This window comes from Clarias gariepinus, chromosome 14 (assembly GCF_024256425.1).
Source record: "Clarias gariepinus isolate MV-2021 ecotype Netherlands chromosome 14, CGAR_prim_01v2, whole genome shotgun sequence".
In the NCBI taxonomy this organism is placed as follows: domain Eukaryota; kingdom Metazoa; phylum Chordata; class Actinopteri; order Siluriformes; family Clariidae; genus Clarias; species Clarias gariepinus.
This window is the reverse complement of record NC_071113.1, coordinates 20,549,594-20,569,263: the sequence shown is the minus strand read 5'-3', so window position 1 is coordinate 20,569,263 and position 19,670 is coordinate 20,549,594.

Below are 19,670 nucleotides of genomic sequence, written 5' to 3'. Positions count from 1 at the left end.
ATGTTAATTTTACGTTTACCCAGTTATCCCCATTAAATTAGGAAAAATCACTGAATATAAAGCAATAAAAGAACAAAAGAAATGTGTCAATTATTCATTTTGAGACTTTAAACATTGAATGGGGTCAAAATGACTCCAAAGATAATAAGAGGGTTAAAAGACCAATTCGTTGACAACACATTTCTTTTGTTGCTTGTAAGTGATTTAAATGGGTCTCGGAGTTCTCTTATGTGATTAACATAGTTAGATCATAATAATCACTTAATGCTCCAAGATCTTGGATACAATATTGCAGTATGATTACATTTGAACGGTGCTAACAGCAATGCTGTACTTACCCAGTGTATTTTTTATTGTAGGTAGTATCCCTAAATCACACAGAATCATCTTGAAATAATTTGAAGAGCATTTTATTAATAAAAACAACAAGAAATCAGTATTAGTAAAAAGAACAATAAAGCAATATTAAGTATTTACATATTAAATATTGACATCCAATATGGCATTGAATCCTAGATGGTGGCGCGGCAGTAGCATGCAGCGGCCGCTCCGGAGCCAAAATGGTGCTACGGTGTTTACGTTTTGTGTGTAGCGCTTTTATTTTACTCTGTGTATGGATATCGTCGCAACTGGTGTCCGTACATACAACAGCCAGACACTTTCAACCTAAATAACCCGGTTAATGATATCCACGATGAGCTGCGGGAAAAGCTATGTGACCTCGGCTTGCTGCGTGAACCAGGCCTCGAAGCCTCGGCGTTGCCTGATGCCGGAGGCCGAAGGAAGGGTCATCGGAAGCGGTGCGCGAGAAAGCGGAAGCGGGGCAAGCGGACAGGAGTCTGTGCTAGGCTAAAAACAAACCCTTGCCAGTCGGCTCTACCGTCCATCATCTTATCTAACGTCTGCTCCCTGGACAATAAACTGGACTACATCCGACTCCAGCAGACGCCGCAGAAATGCAGCTCTGTGCGGCAAGACTCGTGGTGGCGGCTTGTGTGTTTACATCAACATGAAATGGTGCAAGGACTGTTTCAGTCCTTGAGGATCGTCTGTGAGCCGTTACACAGCGGAATTCCGAACCCTCACGGTGCAGACATTCTGGGGAAACGCCGCACTCCAGGCATTCTATTTCGAAGGGCTGGTGTCACGTATTAAGGACGAACTTGCCGGACGAGAGCTTCCTGCCACCCTGGAGGGTCTAATCCAGCTAGCCCTCCGCATTGATCAGCGCCTTCTCTCTCGTCCGAAGCCAGCCCCAAGGACCCTGCCGCCTGCTCCCATCCACTACTGCACTGCACGTATTCACGGCAGAGGTATTCTGCAGACGACGAGCCACCCACCTTCCTCCACACCGCCCATATGACCTCGCCATAGATCTCCAACCCGGCACTGTACCACCCCGTGTCCACCTCTACACATTGACATCTACAGAGTCGCAGGCGATGGAGGAGTACGTAACCAACGCCCTCCGCCAAGGTACCATCAGGCCCTTCTCCTCTCCTGCTGCCGCGGGGGTCTTCTTCGTGAAAAAGAGGGGCGGCGAACTTCGCCCATGTGTCAACTATCGGGGGGTCAATAACATCACCATTAAAAACCAATTGCCTCTTACCAACTCAGCCCTGAACGCCCTCCCTGGTGCCACCATCTTTACAAAGTTGGACCTTCAGAGCGCCTAAAACTTCATCTTAGCATCAGAGAGGGCAATGAGTGGAAGACAGCTTTCATCACCTCCACTGGACATTATGAAAGCCTTGTGATCCCATTTGGACTATCATCACCTCATCAATGATGTTCTCCGAGACATGCTAGGACGGTGGGCATTTGCATATCTAGATGATATCCTCATCTTCTCCTGTATCGCTTCTGTGCTCGCTACCTCATCTGGGCTGAACTTTCACACAATCTTGATGTATCTTCAGCCACAAAGCTAAGCCCATTTGAGGTGTGCTACGGCTTCCAACCTTCAATGTTCAACCATTAAGAACCGGAGGTTGATGTGCCGTCAGCCCAACAGTTGGTCCGCCGATGTCGACGGCTATGGAACCAGGCGAATCGATCCATCCACCAGGCCAACAACCATTATACCATCCAACATCGCCGTCGACACCCTCCGGGATGATTGTACCACATAGGTGACAAGGTATGGCTTTCCACGAAACATCTCCATCTTCACACTGAGTCGAAGAAACTATCACCCCGATTCATCGGACCATACTGCATCACTCTCCGGATAAACCCAGTCACCTACCGGCTCCAGCTGCCTGCGGCGCTCCGGATGTATACTGTCATGCACACTCAATACGCAACCGGCACTAGGACCTGGAAGTAAGGGGGTCGCAAACCAGGAAGTATAAAAGGAGTAAACAAACCACTGCTTAGCGCTCAGTCATTGAGTTTGGCCCATGTCGGTTCAGGCTGTTTGTCTACCAATTCGTGAGTACTCACCTGTTTGGGTTTTGCTTTCTGATTTGAGTGTGTTATAGGACGCGGGTTAAATTTGTGTTTTTCCCTTGCTCCCCTTTTGTGAGAGTCCTTAGACCAAATCACGTGGTTATCCCGCCTACTCGCTTGCTTCCGTGTTTGGGTTTACCTATCACGCTACAAAGAGCTAACCGCTAAAGCTAAGTCTTCTGGTCACTTTAGGTTAGTTCACTGACATGTTGTAATTTATGTTAGGTCTTTCTGTCCTGTCTCTGCTAGCCAGCTAACTAGGCCTCTTGGTTAGCTAGTTTAGTGTTTCTGTTAATTTATATTGTAAATTTATGTTGCATGTAGCACCTTGGTCCTGGAGGAACATTGTTTCATTCCACTGTGTACTAACTGTATATGGTTGTAATGACAATAAAGCCTACTTAAACTTGAATATCTGTGTAGCTAGGAAAATGTATGGCATATATGAATTCCTGTAGTGCTTACAGTTAGAAACCTAGCATAAAGAAAGTGAAAATGCTATGGATATTGGTACAGAGATTTCAGAATTGACACCCTTTCATTACATTTACATTTACATTTAGGCATTTTGCAGACGCTCTTATCCAGAGCGACTTACAAAAAGTGCTTTAATGTTTACAACATTGGATACATACTTACACTGGGTTAACTAGGTTAATAACTAAGTAGTTAGTAACTAAGGTTTAATAACTCATTATTTTGCAACTAAGCAAAGCAAGGGCTATGATGCAAAAAAAGATGTTCTTGTGTATTAAACAAATAATAAGACAAGCAGCAGTCCAGGCAGCAAATCTTAAGGAACCATAATTTGCCAGTTATTAAGCAACATTAGGAGAGCACAGATGTTATCTTAGTACATTCTGTAATGGATGGAATTTAAGGAGAATTTCCTGTTAATTGAAAACACATCTTCCCACTAAACGATAATGCTGTCTGTCACCTCTGGGGCAAGGATGGATTTCAGTAGTCAGGAGTATACAGTATGTATCACACATCTGCTCGGTCAAATTAAATCAGCCAAGCTGAACCATAAATATTCACAATGTGAGAACCAGACACTTCCCCAAGCCGAAAGGTCTAACATGCTGATGCCTCATTCCCATACATAGAATCATACTAAAAGGATAATGAGCTATCATCCAAGCAAATATGTCCAATGACCAGAAAACAAATTAAATTCCTTTAAATTGCCTCTATTTATAAACAGCTCTCTGGGCTACATTATAGCAGATTTACACTAATTATAATTGTAGGCTAGTCTTTAATGTTTTCCCCTTGGTAATTTATTTGAAGCCAATTAAACATAAGAAGGGAAACATGAACTTCTGCCCACAGGAATTTCATTAAAACATAATGGATACGGCATTACAGCGTTTGAGTTGCTCATATTTTCATATGTTAATATGAAACTAAAAAACTGAACTCTTCCAATTTCCCTCTATTTTAATGTTAATATGCTTACCCACTCATAAAGCACAAAATAAAATATTTGTTTAAATGATGAAAAAAAATGTAAATTAAGTATTATATTGCAAGAACATAAAAGAAGAAACTAGAGGAAAGGACAAATAGAGTGTAGATATACAAATTGTCTTAAAATAGCTACATTTTAATGAAGTTAAAGAAAGAAAGAAAGAAAGAAAGTGCTGATGCATCTGCTGTAGGACTGAACATATCATAGATCTATGAGATTCAGAAATACAAGAGCTAAAAAAGCTAATATATACATATATAAACTCAATTTAAACCAATAAAAAACTATTTCTTGCACAACTCAATGCATTTTCATATTACTTGTTTTAAATATTGCTTTAAAATCAGGGCAGTGGTAGCTTAGAGGGCTAAGGCACTGAGTTACTGTTTGGAACTTTGGCAGTTCAAGCCCCAGATCCACCAGGTTTCCATTGTTAGGCTGTTGAGTAAGGCTCTTAACCCTTTCTACTCCAGAGGCACTGTATAATGGCTAACCACAGTACTGCTTGGAATTTTTATCTGTTTGGTTGTGATTTACTCAGGTGTATTTGGCCAAGCTTGAGGTAACATAGGCTTTGATTTATTGCAGTTAGCCCACGGAAAGAGAACATATGCTACTTTGAAATTTAAAATGGGAAAATCCCTTATATTATAAAAAAAAATAGACCTTGAAAAAAATCAATCGTTTCTATCTCTAATAGTAACTCAAAATTCAACAGATGGCGCTGTACATTTTTTACAAACATGCTTATGAGTATGCAATTAAAATCTACCCAACAAACATGATCTCACACCTCTATTCCATACACTTCAAATTTAAATCTAATTTTATTTGTCACATACAAAGTCATACATAGTACAATATGCAGTGAAATGCTTATACAACCGCCAATGACCTTAAAAAAATAAATTAAAGTTTTTACTCAAGAAATAAATATGAATAAAGAGAAGATAAATATGATGGAAAATTAATTTAACTAGTACAATATACTGCTCAAATAAGGACATAATAAAAATATAGCAAAATGTAGAAATCTAGAAAAAAAATAAAAATCTGTAAAAAAATAAAATAAAATGACTGGGGGTGTGCAAATATGTATAAAAAGTGACTTATTAAAGTGTCTTGTGCAATAGTCCAGAAATGGAAATATAAATATGTAGTGCAAGTGTGCATGAATGTGACCATAAGGGCCATGAATGCCCAGTCAATGTTGGATGTTAAAAAGGTGGTATTAGTCCTGTGTTGTGGTTGGGAGACTATATCGCCTGCGGAAAGAAGCTCCTTCTCAGTCTCTCTGTGTTGGCCTTCAGGGAGCGGAATCGCTTCCCAGACCGCAACAGAGAGAACACTCCATTGTTGGGATGGCTGAGGTCCTTCACGATCTTCCTGGCCTTGGTCCAGCACTGCTTGCTGTAGATTAAGTGCAGGTCAGGGACCATGACAGGTCCTGCGTGATGTGAACACCGAGGTACCTTTTGATGACTGGGGTCTGGTAGTTCCTCTCCTGCTTTGTACTGGAGTCCACTATCAGCTCCTTTGTCTTGCTGACGATCAGGAGGAGATTGCTCCTCTGGCACCAGTTCTCCAGATTCCCAATATCCTCTAGGTAGGCAGTCTCATCGTTGTTCGTGATCAGGCCCACCACGTCAGCAAACTTGATGATGGCGGTGGAGTTGGTAGTGGCCACGCAGTCATAGGTGTACAAAGAGTACAGCAGGGGGCTCAAAACACAGCCCTGAGGGACTACAGTGTCTGTGGTCTGCCAGTTATGAAGTTGGAGATCCAACTTGTTTGGAGGAAATTATGGTATTAAATGCTGAGCTGTAGTCGATGAAGAGCATTTTAACATAATTCCCTTTCCTAGTGTCCAGGTAAATGAGTGATGTATGGAGGAGATGAGAGATGGCATCATCTGTAGAGCGGTTTGGACGGAATGCAAACTGTAATGGATTCAGTGTGTTGGGTAGTGAAGAAATGATGAAGTTTCTGACCAGCCGTTCAAAGCACTTCATCACTACTGAGGTGTGGGCTACAAGGCGATAATTGTTGAGTGAAGCGGGATGTGGTTTCTTCAGGACAGAAACAATAATGGAGTCTTTGAAGCATGTGGGGATCACTGACTGAGATAAAGAGAGGTTGAATGTCTCTGTGAACACAGGTGCTAGCTGATCTGCGCAGGCTCTGAGAATATGACCTGAGATGCCATCTGGTCCTGCTGCCTTCCTGGTGTTTACTCTCTTGAACGTCATGCTCAGAGATGATGAACGCGCTTCCAGTGCTGGCAGTGTACTTTTGTCTGCATCGCTAGCGTCTTTAGCTGCAGCCTCGAAGTGAGCATAGAAAGTGTTCAGCTCATTTGCCAGAGTCACGTCCGCGTTCGTCATACCGGTTATTGGTGCTTTATAGTCCGTTATTGTCCTTAGTCTCTGCCACAGGCTCCTAGAGTCACTCTGTTGGAGCTGTGACTCTTATTTTCTCCCGTAGCACTGCTTCGCCTCCTTCACTGCCTTTTGCACGTTATATGATGCAGCCTCTGTTTCAGAACATGTCCCAGTCTGCATCATAAAGTGCGTCCTGTAACGCGAGCACCGATTGGTCCGTCCAGTGCGCAACCTCCCTCTGAACCAGAACTTTCTGTTTGAGCCTTTGTTTGTATTTTGGCATGAGGAAGATGGCGGCATGGTCGGATTTCCCAAACAGAGGGAGAGATTGTGCCTTGTACCCGTCCTTGACCGTTGTATAACAATGGTCCGGTGTCCTTTCACCCCTAGTGGGGCAGGTGATGTGATGTAAAGTTTGGCGCTGCTCGTTTGAGGTTGGCACTAATAAAGTCCCCCGCCACAATAAGCACAGCATCCCAGTGTTGTGTCTGGTGCTGTGTGAGTGCCTCATGCAGCTCGCATAAGACATTGTCTGTGTCCACTTGTGGTGGAATATAAACGGCGCTGATTATGACCGATGTGAACTCCAAAGAAAGGTAAAAAGGACGACACATGATGGACAGTAGTTCCAGGTTGGGTGTGCAGGAGCGTGTAAGTGGAACAATGCTCGCGCTGTTGCACCAGCTGCTGTTTACCATTAAGCACACGCCGCCTCCCCTTGACTTTCCCGAGTCCTGTGTCCTGTCCATGTGGTGAACCAAGAAGAACTTGGCCAGCTGGATGGCGTGGTCCGGAACCGCTGGGTGCAGCCATGTCTCAGTAAAGCAGAGGAGATTGCAGTCCTGAATTTCTCTCCAGAACTTTACCCTGGCCCTGAGGTCATGGAGCTTGATTTCCAGTGACTGGAGGTTGGCTGCAGGATGCAAAGCAGAGGTGTGCGGTGTGCACGGGCTCTCAGCCTGTTCCTGATGCCAGGTGGTCGGAGCAGTCGTGGCGGCAGCTGACCTCACCAGTGCCATGTTGGTTATCAAGTGTTACTATCTTCATAGTAACATGTGAAAATGTTAGTTCATTCCAAAATCTAACAGATGCTGTTGTACATTTTAAAAACATCCTTATAAGTGTGCAATTAAATTCCATCCGAAAGAAGTCGCAGGCACTTCTACATAATTAATATATTTATAATATTAAAAGATCAGGTCTACACATAATGTTGCCATAAAGAGTTGTTTCTTTGCAAACAAAAATTTACATTCATAACAGTCGGTTGCCAAATGTGTCAGAAAGTGATATGAAAACAACTTTGACCATGTCTGCAACCTTAACGCCTTGTGCCTTGCTTCAAATTTTGATGTGCTGGAAATGAAAACATGTTGATTCATTTCATTCAAAAGAGCAAAAGAGAGAGAAAAAGAAAGAAACTTGCCATGGTCTATGTTCGAATAGAACATGTGTTTAATAACCAGTGGAACAAAGCTGACTCACCTTCATCCCAAATACCCTTCAGAACCAAGGTGAAGTCGTCCATTTAAGGCTCACTGGGTGTACAAAATAAACTATTAAATGTAATTATAAGTCAATTCAACGGTATCTTTGGGTAGAGTTTTCTGGGGAAGAGCTGTTACAATGTAGATAAGCTTGGGTGAAAAAACTTTGTCAGAATTTAATCTGTTCGCATAGCACACAGGCGTTCTGACTTTTTTCATCACTATAAGAAAAAATATATAGGGCATTGGTGGTTCAGTGGTAGGTTTCTCACCTGCCATGCGGAAGGCCTGGGTTCAATTCCCAGACACTGCCCAAACCCCAGCCACTGGATGCAGTGCCAGTCCTAACCCTGGAGAAAAATAGGAGTGTTGTGTAAGGAAGGGCATTCAGTGAAAAAACTTAGGCCAAGCCTGTGTGCGGATTGAATGGTCCGCTGTGGCAACACCTTGCTAGGAACAGCTTAAAGACCAATAACTGATATATATATATATATATATATATATATATATATATACATACATATATGTACACACACACACATTTATTTCATTCTTTATCTATATTGATTATCCTGTGTCGGACCACTAGGGGCCTAGAGACTACCTTAGTGTCAACTTTGGGCACAAGGCAGGGTACACCCTAGATGGGGTGCCAACCCACTGCAAGTTTATATTTTAGAAAAGATAATAATTCTAGAACCTGACCACTTACAGAAACCCACCAAATATGTTGAGAACAGGCAAACACCATCCACACAGAACTGGAGGGCAGATATGAACCTCCAGCCCTGGTGGTGCAAGCCTCCATGCCGCCTCTAGTATTACTACAGATAGTAATATTGCCTGATAACATAAAGTATCAATTTTGCTCTGGTGACTATCACACAGCACAGGTGACAAATCTTCAGTGACATGTCATTGTGTCTGGGCAGAAAGAAGTACTTTTATCATGAACTGACATCTGTGGCCACCAATGATTTGGTATTCTGTCTAGTTCCATTCTTAAACATGATTTATTAATAGCATACTTTCCCAACTTGTATGGGCTTGGTCCTGTTTCAAAGGAGAGGAAATATTAACAGGAACCGGGCTGTGGGTTTAATGAATCTTAAAGCCCATGTGTTGTTTTACTTAGCTTAAAGAGCAGTTTAAATACTTAAAGAGTTTAAATACTACAAGGACATAAATTATTATTAGAAAATTAAAGATTGAAAAAAAAAAAATGTAGGTTTGTCTCGAGGACACAACCTGTGGTTAAATTAAAATATATTTTCCTAAGACCAATACTGCTTTGTCATAACTCTTAGAAAGCTAATTCTTTATGGCCTGGAAATAATAAAATAAATACAGTTTGGTTATTGGAAATACATTATCTCTTAGAGAAATATAATTTTCTTTTTGGTGAAATTATGTTTTACTTCTACCAAATGCAACTTAACTCAACTCATCTTTATTTATATAGCACTTTAACAACATGAATGCCCCAAAGTGCTTCACATAAATAATAAAATAACATTGTGATCTAATAAAATAATGAATAATAATAATAATAATCATAATAAAATGAATAAAAATAAAATAAAATAATACAAAAATAAAAGATTTTTTTGTAATAAATTGTAAAACAATATGTAAAATCAACATGTAATGTTGGTTTAAATGCCAGGGAAAACATGTGAGTTTTAAGATGGGACTTAAACACCCTCAATGATGTGGCCTCACAAATGGTCAATGGTAAAATCTCTCATAATTTGGGAGCCGCCACAGAAAACGCCCGATCACCCCTGAGCTTGCATTTGGTCTTGGATACCATCAGCAAACGTTTATCTGATGATCTGAGAGACCGGGGTGGGGCATAGGGCTTGAGCAGTTCTCAGAGGTAGGGAGGGGCAAGGCCATGTAAACATTTAAACGTGACAAGAGAATTTTAAAATTAATTCGGTACTGTACCGGGAGCCAATGAAGAGAAGCCAGAACTGGAGAGATATGTTTTCTTTTACGCGTAGACGTTAATAGTCGAGTTTTGGATCAGCTGCAGCCGATGTAATGCTGTCTGAGAAACCCCAAGATACAGAGCATTACAATAATCAATGCGAGTGGTGATGAAGGCGTGGATGGCTATTTCGAACAGCCTAAAGGACAAAACAGGTTTAAGTTTTGCCAGTTGCCTTAACTGAAAAAAACTTGACCGACCACAGCACTAATCTGTTTGTCAAATTTAAGGCCATGATCAAAAATAACTCCTAGATTCGACGCTGTAGGTTTAACATACTGCTCCAAACCTCCTAAATCCAGAGGTGGAACTTTACCCCTGGCACCAGGACCAAATACCAAAGCCTCTGTCTTTTTATCATTAAAATGAAAAAAAAATTTGGGCTAACCATGCCTTAATATCGTCTAGACATGTTAATAACGCTTTGACAGAGTAGCCTTCCTTCTGTTTTAACGGGAGACAAATTTGACCGTCATCTGCATAGCAGTGAATGAAGATGCCATGATTTCTTAGGATATAGCCGAGCGGCAACAAATATATGATGATGATGACGACTCAAAATTTCCAAGGATAACAGAAAAAGTTCTATCAATAAGATAGGACCTAAACCAGTCTAGAGCTGTTTCCCTAAATCCCACCCAGTGTTCTAAGCATGACAGAAAAATGTCATGGTCTACTGTATCAAAGGCAGCTGTTAAATCAAGCAGCAGAAGAATCACAGAGTTACCAGAATCGGTAATACAATAAATATCATTTAAGACTCTTAACAGAGCTGTTTCAGTACTGTGAAGAGCCTTGAAACCAGACTGAAAAACTTCAAGCATTCCATGCTCACCAAGATAACTTCTCCAGAATCTTAGACAGAAGTGGTATCTTAGAGATTGATCTGTAATTAGACAACACAGATGGATCAAGATTAGGTTTTTTTAACAAAAAAACTGCTATTTATAATATTTAAGACTATAGGACCTAGGATGGGAGCCAACTCTTTGAAAAGATGTGGAGGAATGGGATCAGCAGGAGATCCTGCAGGCTTCATAATATTAATAATCTCTAACAGAAAGGAAAAAGAGATGGGCTCAAACTGGTTAAAAACAGCTAGAGATAGAAATGGAAATAGATTGGTTACATACAGAAGATGTAATAAGAGCCCTTGTAGAAGAAACCTTATCAATAAAAAACTGGAGAAAGTTCTCACACACTTTATATGAGTTTTCGAAACTGGCAATTTGGGGACCATTAGGAATTGCATTAAAAGACTGAAATAAAACGCGAGGCTTATGATAGTTTGCTAAAATTAACTCAGAGTAATGTTTGGTTTTTGCAGCTTTTACAGTTTTCTGATAAAGACGGCAACTATCTCTCAACAAACTAAAAGACACTTGCAATTTGTCCTTTTTCCATTTACGTTCCACTTTTCGCCACTCACGTTTGACAGCACGAGTCTCGTCGTTTAACCAGGGTTCGGATTTAACTTTGGGGCGCCTGATTTTTAATGGAGCTACCGAGTCCAAAGCAGCCTTACAGGTGGAATGGAACCAGGATGCTAATGCCTCAGTGTTGAAGCCAGCAACAGAAGTGTACTCCGAGATGCCATCATCACAGCTCCGAACACATCAGAGAACTGAGCAGCGGTGGAGGAGTTAAACATGCGACAGCGCCGTGCACGCAAACAGGTTTTAACATCATTATTTGGTAGAACAGAGTTAAACAAAACAGGCATATGATCAGAAAAAAACTGCATTACAGACTTCAATGTTAGAAATAGATAATCCATGAGATAAAACAAATTCAAGGGTGTGCCCCTGCTCCTGTGTGGGGCCCGACACTGACTGCACAAAATCAAACGAATCAATTAAACTTAAAAAACCTTTGGCCAACAGATTCTCAGGGCAACAGACATAAACATTAAAATCACCCACAATAAGGACATATTTCGACATCATTTCAGCCAAAAAATCTGACAAGTCAATAAGAAAGTTCTTATTAAACTTAGGTAGACGATAAATCACTCCACACAGCACTGTGTGAGAGTGGCCAAGGTCAAATAAGTTCAGCTCAAAGCTGGAAAAAGTCCGTAACGACAGCTGCTTACAATAGAAGTTGTCTCTATAGACCACCGCGATTCCTCCTCCTCGACCCGATGTCCTCGGGGAGTTTAAATAGGCATATGATGAGGGGAGAAGTTCAGAGACAGCACTGTACTCACCAACACTCAGCCATGTCTCCGTAATAAAAAAGAAAGTCCAAACCATGTGAGGTGATAAACTCCTTAAGAATGAAAGTTTTGTTGGTTAGTGACCTCACATTTACCAGGCCCATCTTGGTCATCCTGTTTAGAGTCAGGGTGGTTTAAGATAAGGCCAGGGCGCCCGACAAAGCGAGCGCAGGTTCACCGCATTTACCCCTCGCAAATGGCGAAAACGTGGCGCGCTACAATGCGACCGAGAAAATTCACCCGAGCCAACCACATGCAGTAATTTTTTTTCCACCATTGCTTATTCTACCTGACAAGATATGCTTGTAATATTACTCGTTTTCAGTAATGTTATATTTTATTTGTAGTAAAATGCTAAATCTATTTTGGAGTTTAAATAATTAATCAGGCCTTAAGTTAAAATTCCTTTCATTATTTATTAATAATGCTTCTTGGACCAATATACTACACTACATAATTGCTCCTGAAGTCGCTAAAATTGTTTACCTTGGACAGATTATTAAAAATGAAAAGTAAACAATTTTAGAACAATATTAAACATTACCCCTATATTAGTTTTACAGTTATAGTAATAGTGTATTTAATTAAAATTGCTTCTTTCTGAGGAAAAGGAAAGAAAGGGGGAAAAAAATCTTGGTGTATGTCTGCATTAATTTTTCTACTATTGTGTGTGTGTGTGTGTGTGTGTGTGTGTGTGTGTGTTTGGATGTCCAGCTGGAATGGAATGCTGTTTTATCTTTTTTTTAAACAGGTTTATATCAGTTGCGGAAGTTTGCAACTCAGAAGATTAATTCACGTATAGTGATGTTCTTTTTTCTTAATCACCGTATATGTTTGTTTTGTGCTTTATTAATTTTATTCAGGTATTAAAGCTTATCTTATGTAGGAGGCCCACATAAGAAATTGCAGTGTTCATTAAAGTTTAATATTACATTGAAGCGCAAATCAACCATCACAGTCTTGTTAAGAACATTGCTCTCTTCTCGTTTCAAGTCACATTAGCTTAAAAGACTAACAGATCATCTGGGCATTAAGTAGCCATGTAGATATCATTTATAGAAAAATGCAGTAGAAGCATTGCAGAACCATATAGTGGGCAGCAGTCTTAAGTGTAAACAGTGCTAATTGGTCACTCTTCTTGATATGATATTAAGAAGTATCTAATATGAACATGCTCATGCAAATGAGCCCTAAATATTTTATCTAGATATGAATATTGATAAACATTTCACATGCATATGTGTGCATGTTCTGTTGTGTATAGGAAACTTACCTGAATCAGGAAATCATCCAACCTTAGACTAATAATACACTGTTTATTATTTTACAATAATAAATACACTGCTTGGCTATTAATAGATAAATAATATTAACACACTTTAATGTACATAAATAATATAAAACCACCTTTAGAGTTGATTATGGAGCATATTTGGCAGGACATTCTTTCAACAACCTTGCAGTGTTACAGCATTTATTTTCATCCAGAGCTGCATTCACTTTCACACCTGGATACTAAAAAGGGGAACTATGTTAAATGCTGTTTGTCGACTACAGTTCAGCGTTTAATACTGTAATTCCCCCCCACACTCTGAGCTCCCTCCTGTACTCACTGTACTGTACATGTACTGTATGTGGCCACTACCAATGCCAAGGCACAATTTGGGCATTATCATTTAGGGCTGTAGTCACTTTTGTTGCCAGCAGTTCAGACATTAATGGCTGTGTGTTGTGTTATTTTGAAGGGACATCAACTTTACACCATTATACAAGCTGTACACTGATTGATTCAATTCAATTCAATTTTATTTATATATCGCTTTTAACAATGGTCATTGTCTAAAAGCAGCTTCACAAAAAATTTAAGAATTTATTTATTTATTTATTTTTTTTAGAAAAGAAAATATTTGGAAGTGTGTATGTGTAGTGGGTTCAGGTAAGTGACAGCAGTATCAGCCTATCAGAGTAGGGCACCTCCCTATTTAAAGCCAGATTGGATGTTACCTGGGTTGCGTCACGCCCGGTTTCCCCTTTGTTTCCGTGTTTGTAGAGGCGGCAGGTAAGCGCGTCATTTAAACATGGCTGTTAGAAACTGGTTTCATGTGTGTGTGACTTAAAATGTTCATTGTTACTTTTTATAGCGTGTTTTCCGGCGCTGCAGTGGACGTAGTGGCAAACATTTGCCTTGGAGGTATGTTTGTTCAACCCGGGTGGTCTATTAACTGCCGAAGGAATTAATAATATTAATTCTTGCATATTGATTAGGCTTCCTTGTGCCCTATTGTTATGATGGGATACAGCTCTGACTAAACCGGTGCGTGTTTTCGCTACAAAGACCTGAATGGTAAGTGGTTTAACTTGCCTTTTACTGAGAGTTAGAAGCGTACATGTTGTTAATGTTTCCTCTCTTGTGTTTGTCATAGGAAACTCCCTCTCGTTGCTATTGTTGTGTTGACTGTTGCTAATCGAGTGGTGCCGCTAGCGCTGTTCATTTGTAGGGCTGTGAAGATACAGCTGCTAACAGTGTGAGAAGCTAAAGTTGCTAATTACTGATAGCGAAGACGCTGCCGTTAATCTCGCGCCAGTGTTGCCGTGAATAATGTAGAGAGGGGACTGTTTATCCGTCTGGTGTCGTGTTGCTTTGTCGCCCTGTGTCGAACGTATGGTTTATTCGTTGTTCTTTCTTTTTGTTTCCTTTTGGCTAAGTACTTTAAGTTTTCTTGGCCTATTTAAGTGTATTTGGTTTATTGTTATTTTGGTTTTATTAATTGTTTCTTTCTTTTTGTTAATTGGAATGGATGCATTTCTTGATGGCTGACCTGCTAGAAACTATTCAGTACATTCAATGTTTTATGATTCTCTTTGGTATTTGTTAGCTTCTGACCCTTATTGTTGTCGGATGTTTTAAGAAGTGTTTGTAATATTGTTGGAGTCTTTTGTTTGTCCTTTTTCTTTTGTTTATTGTAGGAGCTGAGGTTCGGTGACCGATTGGTTTTCTCCGCTGTGGTGGTGGTTTTTCTCGATTGTGTGCAGTGCTGCACCTGGAGTGTTTGAGCGCGCGATCATTGTGCACCGTGGTGTGTGTGGAAGTGTGTTTCGGTAAAAAGACCACTCTACTTGGTCTGGCTCTGGTGAACCTCAGCTCTAAATATTTTGATTTAAGTTTATCCAACCATATACATTTCAGTCCGGTCTTTCCAATTAGTTTTCCTTTCTTTATATTGTGTTTACCTGTTTGACCTGGGTTTTTTTTTTGTCTTCTGTTTTTTTGTGTGTTTTAAATAATTGTATCAATAAATTTCTATTTTTCTAAATATCTTATCCACGCCTCCTGCCTGCTGGGAAGTAGTCGAACTTGTGTGCTTGACCTCTAAATTGAGTGGTTTAAATCTTTTTGTCCCTGGGGTGAGTCCCAGGGTGGCGTAATCGGTATAATAACGTTTAGTAAATCTTTTCATGCTGTAGCGTCGCGCCACATATGTGTGAGAAAAATGTGTCTAGATAATAATGAAATGAATGAATGATGAATGAAATGTCTCTGATGAGCAAGCCAAGGGTGACGGCAACAGTGGCAAGGAAAAACTCCCTGAGATGGCAATAGGAAGAAACCTTGAGAGGAACCAGACTCAACAGGGAAGCCATCCTCATCTGGGTGATAACTGATAGAAATAATATCATGTGTGTTGTGCAGGTGAAAGGTCAATATAACAGAAGTTGTGTAGATTAACATGAAGTCCTGTTCAGCACAGGGAGTCAGTAGGTGCAGAGGGCAGATGGGGTCTGGATCACTGGAAGCACAGGAGCAGCATGCGTAGCTCCAGCCATCATAAAGCAGAATCCAGCTGGAGCTGGTCCTTCTCTAGGTGCCTTAGAAACCTTGCAGGCTTGGCCTTTGTCGACTAAAGCTGGCACAATCTCCAGATGCCTCGGGATGGGTAGAAAAATACAGAAAAGATGGAGAGAATTAGCGTAGTTGCCATTCAGGATAGGTGTACTGGAGTATGAGGTAACGGGATGAGTTACGCGTATGCCAGATTAAAGAGATGCGTCTTGAGTCTACTTTTGAATTGGGAAACCGTGTCTGCTCCCCGAACACTGTCTGGAAGGCTATTCCAAAGCTTTGAAGCCAAATATAAAAATGCCCTGCCCCCTTTTGTAGGTTTTAAAATTCTGGGAATTACCAGAAGAGTTTTGTGATCTTAAGGAATGTGGTGGATTATAGCGTATCAGAAGACTGGTTAGGTATGTGGGAGCTAAACCATTTAAAGCCTTGTATGTAAGTACAGTGGAACCTCGGATTACGAGCTTAATTCGTTCTGGAAGCCGACTCGTATTCCAAAACACTCGTAAACCAAATTTAATTTACCCATAGGAAATAATGGAAACTTAAATTATTCGTTCTACAGCCCAAAAAAATAAATACATAAATATAATAAATACAAAATATAAAGTAAAAATAAAACAAATTAACCTGTACTTAACCTAAAATTTTTTTTTAAATAAATCCCGACAGATAAGGGTTTTCGTTTGTGCACGCAGGGTGTATGTGTGTAAAATGTGTACACACACACGCACACACACGCACACACACACACACACACACACATTAACGGATAGACCGTTTTTAAAACCGTTTAAAAATGAGCAAGGAACATTCCTAGTCACACTCACGTGAGCGCATACTAACAGGATCACTGCTGTAAGTAAAAGAAGAAGAAGAACAACAACAAAAAATTAAACAGCTCCTCACCTTTGAAAACAATCGCGACAGAGAGAAGTTTTGTGTGTTTATTTGGCAACCTGAGCGGAGGGGGGCTGAAGGGGGGCTCGCTCACGTTTACGGTCCCCTTCTCTCAGGTTGCCAAACAAACACACAAACTCTCTGCCTTATACAGACACAAACACACACACGCACACCCAAAAACACTGCAAGCACTAAAACCCAGCAGAGGAGACGATAGGTCTCAGCTTTACAGCTCCCTTTCTCTCAGGTTGCCAAATAAACACACAAACTTTTCTCTGTTGTGATTGTTTTCAAAGGTGAGGAGCTGTTTAATTTGTTTTTTGTTGTTGTTGTTTTACTTTACAGTAGTGATCCCGTTAGTATGCGCTCACGTGAGTGTGACTAGGAATATTCCTTGCTAATTTTTTAAAAGGTTTTAAAAATGGTCTGTCCGTTAATGTGTGTGTGTGCGCGTACGCACATCACACACACACACACGCTGTGTGTGTGTGTGTGTGTGTATTCACCCAGCAGGAGAGGCGATGACCTACAATTCTGCTGCAAAAGAGAGAAAAACCGTTGGCTCACTTGTGATGATGTAACGCTCGTTGTTAAAACAAGAAGCGCATGCGTGAAACATGATACTCGGTGCTCGTAAACTAAGACAATGCTCGTTTTTCAAGTCAAAATTTATTAAAAATTGTTGCTCGTCTTGCGAAACACTCGTAAACCGCATTACTCGTAATCCGAGGTTCCACTGTAGTACTATTTTGTAATTAATTCTAAATTGAACAGGTAGCCAGTGCAGGGATGATAATATAGGTGTTATTTGATCATATTTTCTGGATCTAGTGAGAACCCTGGCGGCTGCATTTTGGACTAACTGTAGCTTGTTTATTGAGGATGCAGGATAACCACCTAGTAATGCATTACAATAGTCCAGTCTGAAAGTCATGAATGCATGAACTAGCTTTTCTGCATCAGATACGGATAGGATACTCCTAAGTTTGGCAATATTTCTAAGATGGAAAAAGGCTGTTTTTGTGATATTGGAAATATGATTTTCAAAAGACAAGTTACTGTCTAATATTACGCCCAGGTCTTTTACTGTGGAGCTAGTGGTAACAGTAAATCCTTCTAAACGCAGGCTGTAATGTGAAAGCTGTTGTGTGCTGGTTTTTGGGCCGATGAGCAATATCTCTGTCTTATCTGAATTTGGTAAAAGAAAGTTATTGGTCATCCAATCTTTTATGTCCTGAACACACTCGGTTAATCTAGACAACTTGGGTATTTCATCTGGTTTTGTTGAGATGTATAATTGGGTATCATCAGCATAGCAATGGAAACTAATCCCATGCCTTCTAATGATGTTTCCCAGGGGAAGCATGTAAATTGAGAACAGGAGAGGTCCTAAAACTGACCCTTGTGGGACCCCATATTTTACTGGCATTACATCAGACGGTACTCCATTTAGATCTACAAAATGGTATCGATCAGACAGGTATGATCTAAACCATTTTAATGCCTGCCCCTAAATACCTATATGATTTTGTAGGCGATCTATGAGAATATTATGATCTATGGTGTCGAATGCAGCACTAAGATCAAGTAAGACTAGTATTGAGATGCAGCCTTGGTCTAAAGCTAAAAACAAGTCGTTCGCAATCTTAACTAGTGCAGTTTCTGTACTATGATGGTGCCTAAAACCTGACTGAAATTCCTTAAGGATGTTGTTTTCCTGCAAGAATGTGCATATTTGAGCTGATACTACTTTTTCTAATATTTTTAATATGAACTGAAGGTTTGAAATCGGTCTGTAATTTGTTATTTCATTCGCGTCCAAATTAGATTTTTTAAAAAGCGGCTTAATAACTGCCAGCTTCAAAGGTTTAGGGACATGACCTAGATATAATGAAGAATTAATAATGTTTAGAAGTGGCTCTCCAACTGTAAGCATCATTTCTTTTAAAAATCTGGTTGGTATTGGGTCTAACAGGCACGTTGTTGATTTAGCTGAGGTGATAAGTTTATACAGCTCTTCCTGTCCTATACCTGTAAAGCACTGAAAATCTAAATGTGAAACTCTAGGCTGAACTAGATCATGAGATGCTATTAGAGGTTGAACTTCCGTTATTTTCTTCCTTATGCTATCGATTTTTTCATTAAATAAGTCCATAAAATCTTCACTACTAAAATGTTTTGGAGTAGTCTCTGCAGGCATCTTAGGTTTTGTTAGGCGGGCTACTGTACTAAATAAGAACTTGGGATTGTTTTGGTTTCTTGCTATCAGTTGGCTAAGATGCTCGGTCCTAGCAGTTTTTAGAGCCCGTCTATAGCTGCACATACTGTCTTTAAATGCAATTCGAAAAACTTCTAATTTAGTTTTTCTCCATTTTCGCTCGAGGTTACGGGTTGCTCTCTTTAGGGCACGAGTATGACTATTGTACCAAGGAGCAAGTGTTTTATCTCTGACTTTTTTTAATCTGATGGGAGCAACAGTGTCTAATGTACTGGTAAAAATAGTACCAATACTGCTAGTCACTTCATCTAGATCGTCTGCATTTAGGGGTCTAATAAAAATTTGGGACAGATCCAGCAGATTACTTGTGAATCAGTCTTTAGTAGTTGGATTCATATTTATAACAAATCGATAACATGGGGAGACACAGCTAATCTGTTCTACTTGTAGAGTATATATCAGGAGGTGATGATCTGTGATATCATCACTTGGAGGTAAAATCTTTATATTAGAGACATCTATACCATGGATATAATTAAATCTAGTGTATGATTACAGCGGTGAGTTGATCCATTTATATTTTTTTGTTTAACCCCAAAGGAATTTAGTAAGTCCATAAATGCGAGGGCTAAAGTGTCGTTAGCATCATCTACATGAATGTTAAAGTCACCTACTATTAACACTTTGTCAGAGTTAACAATTAG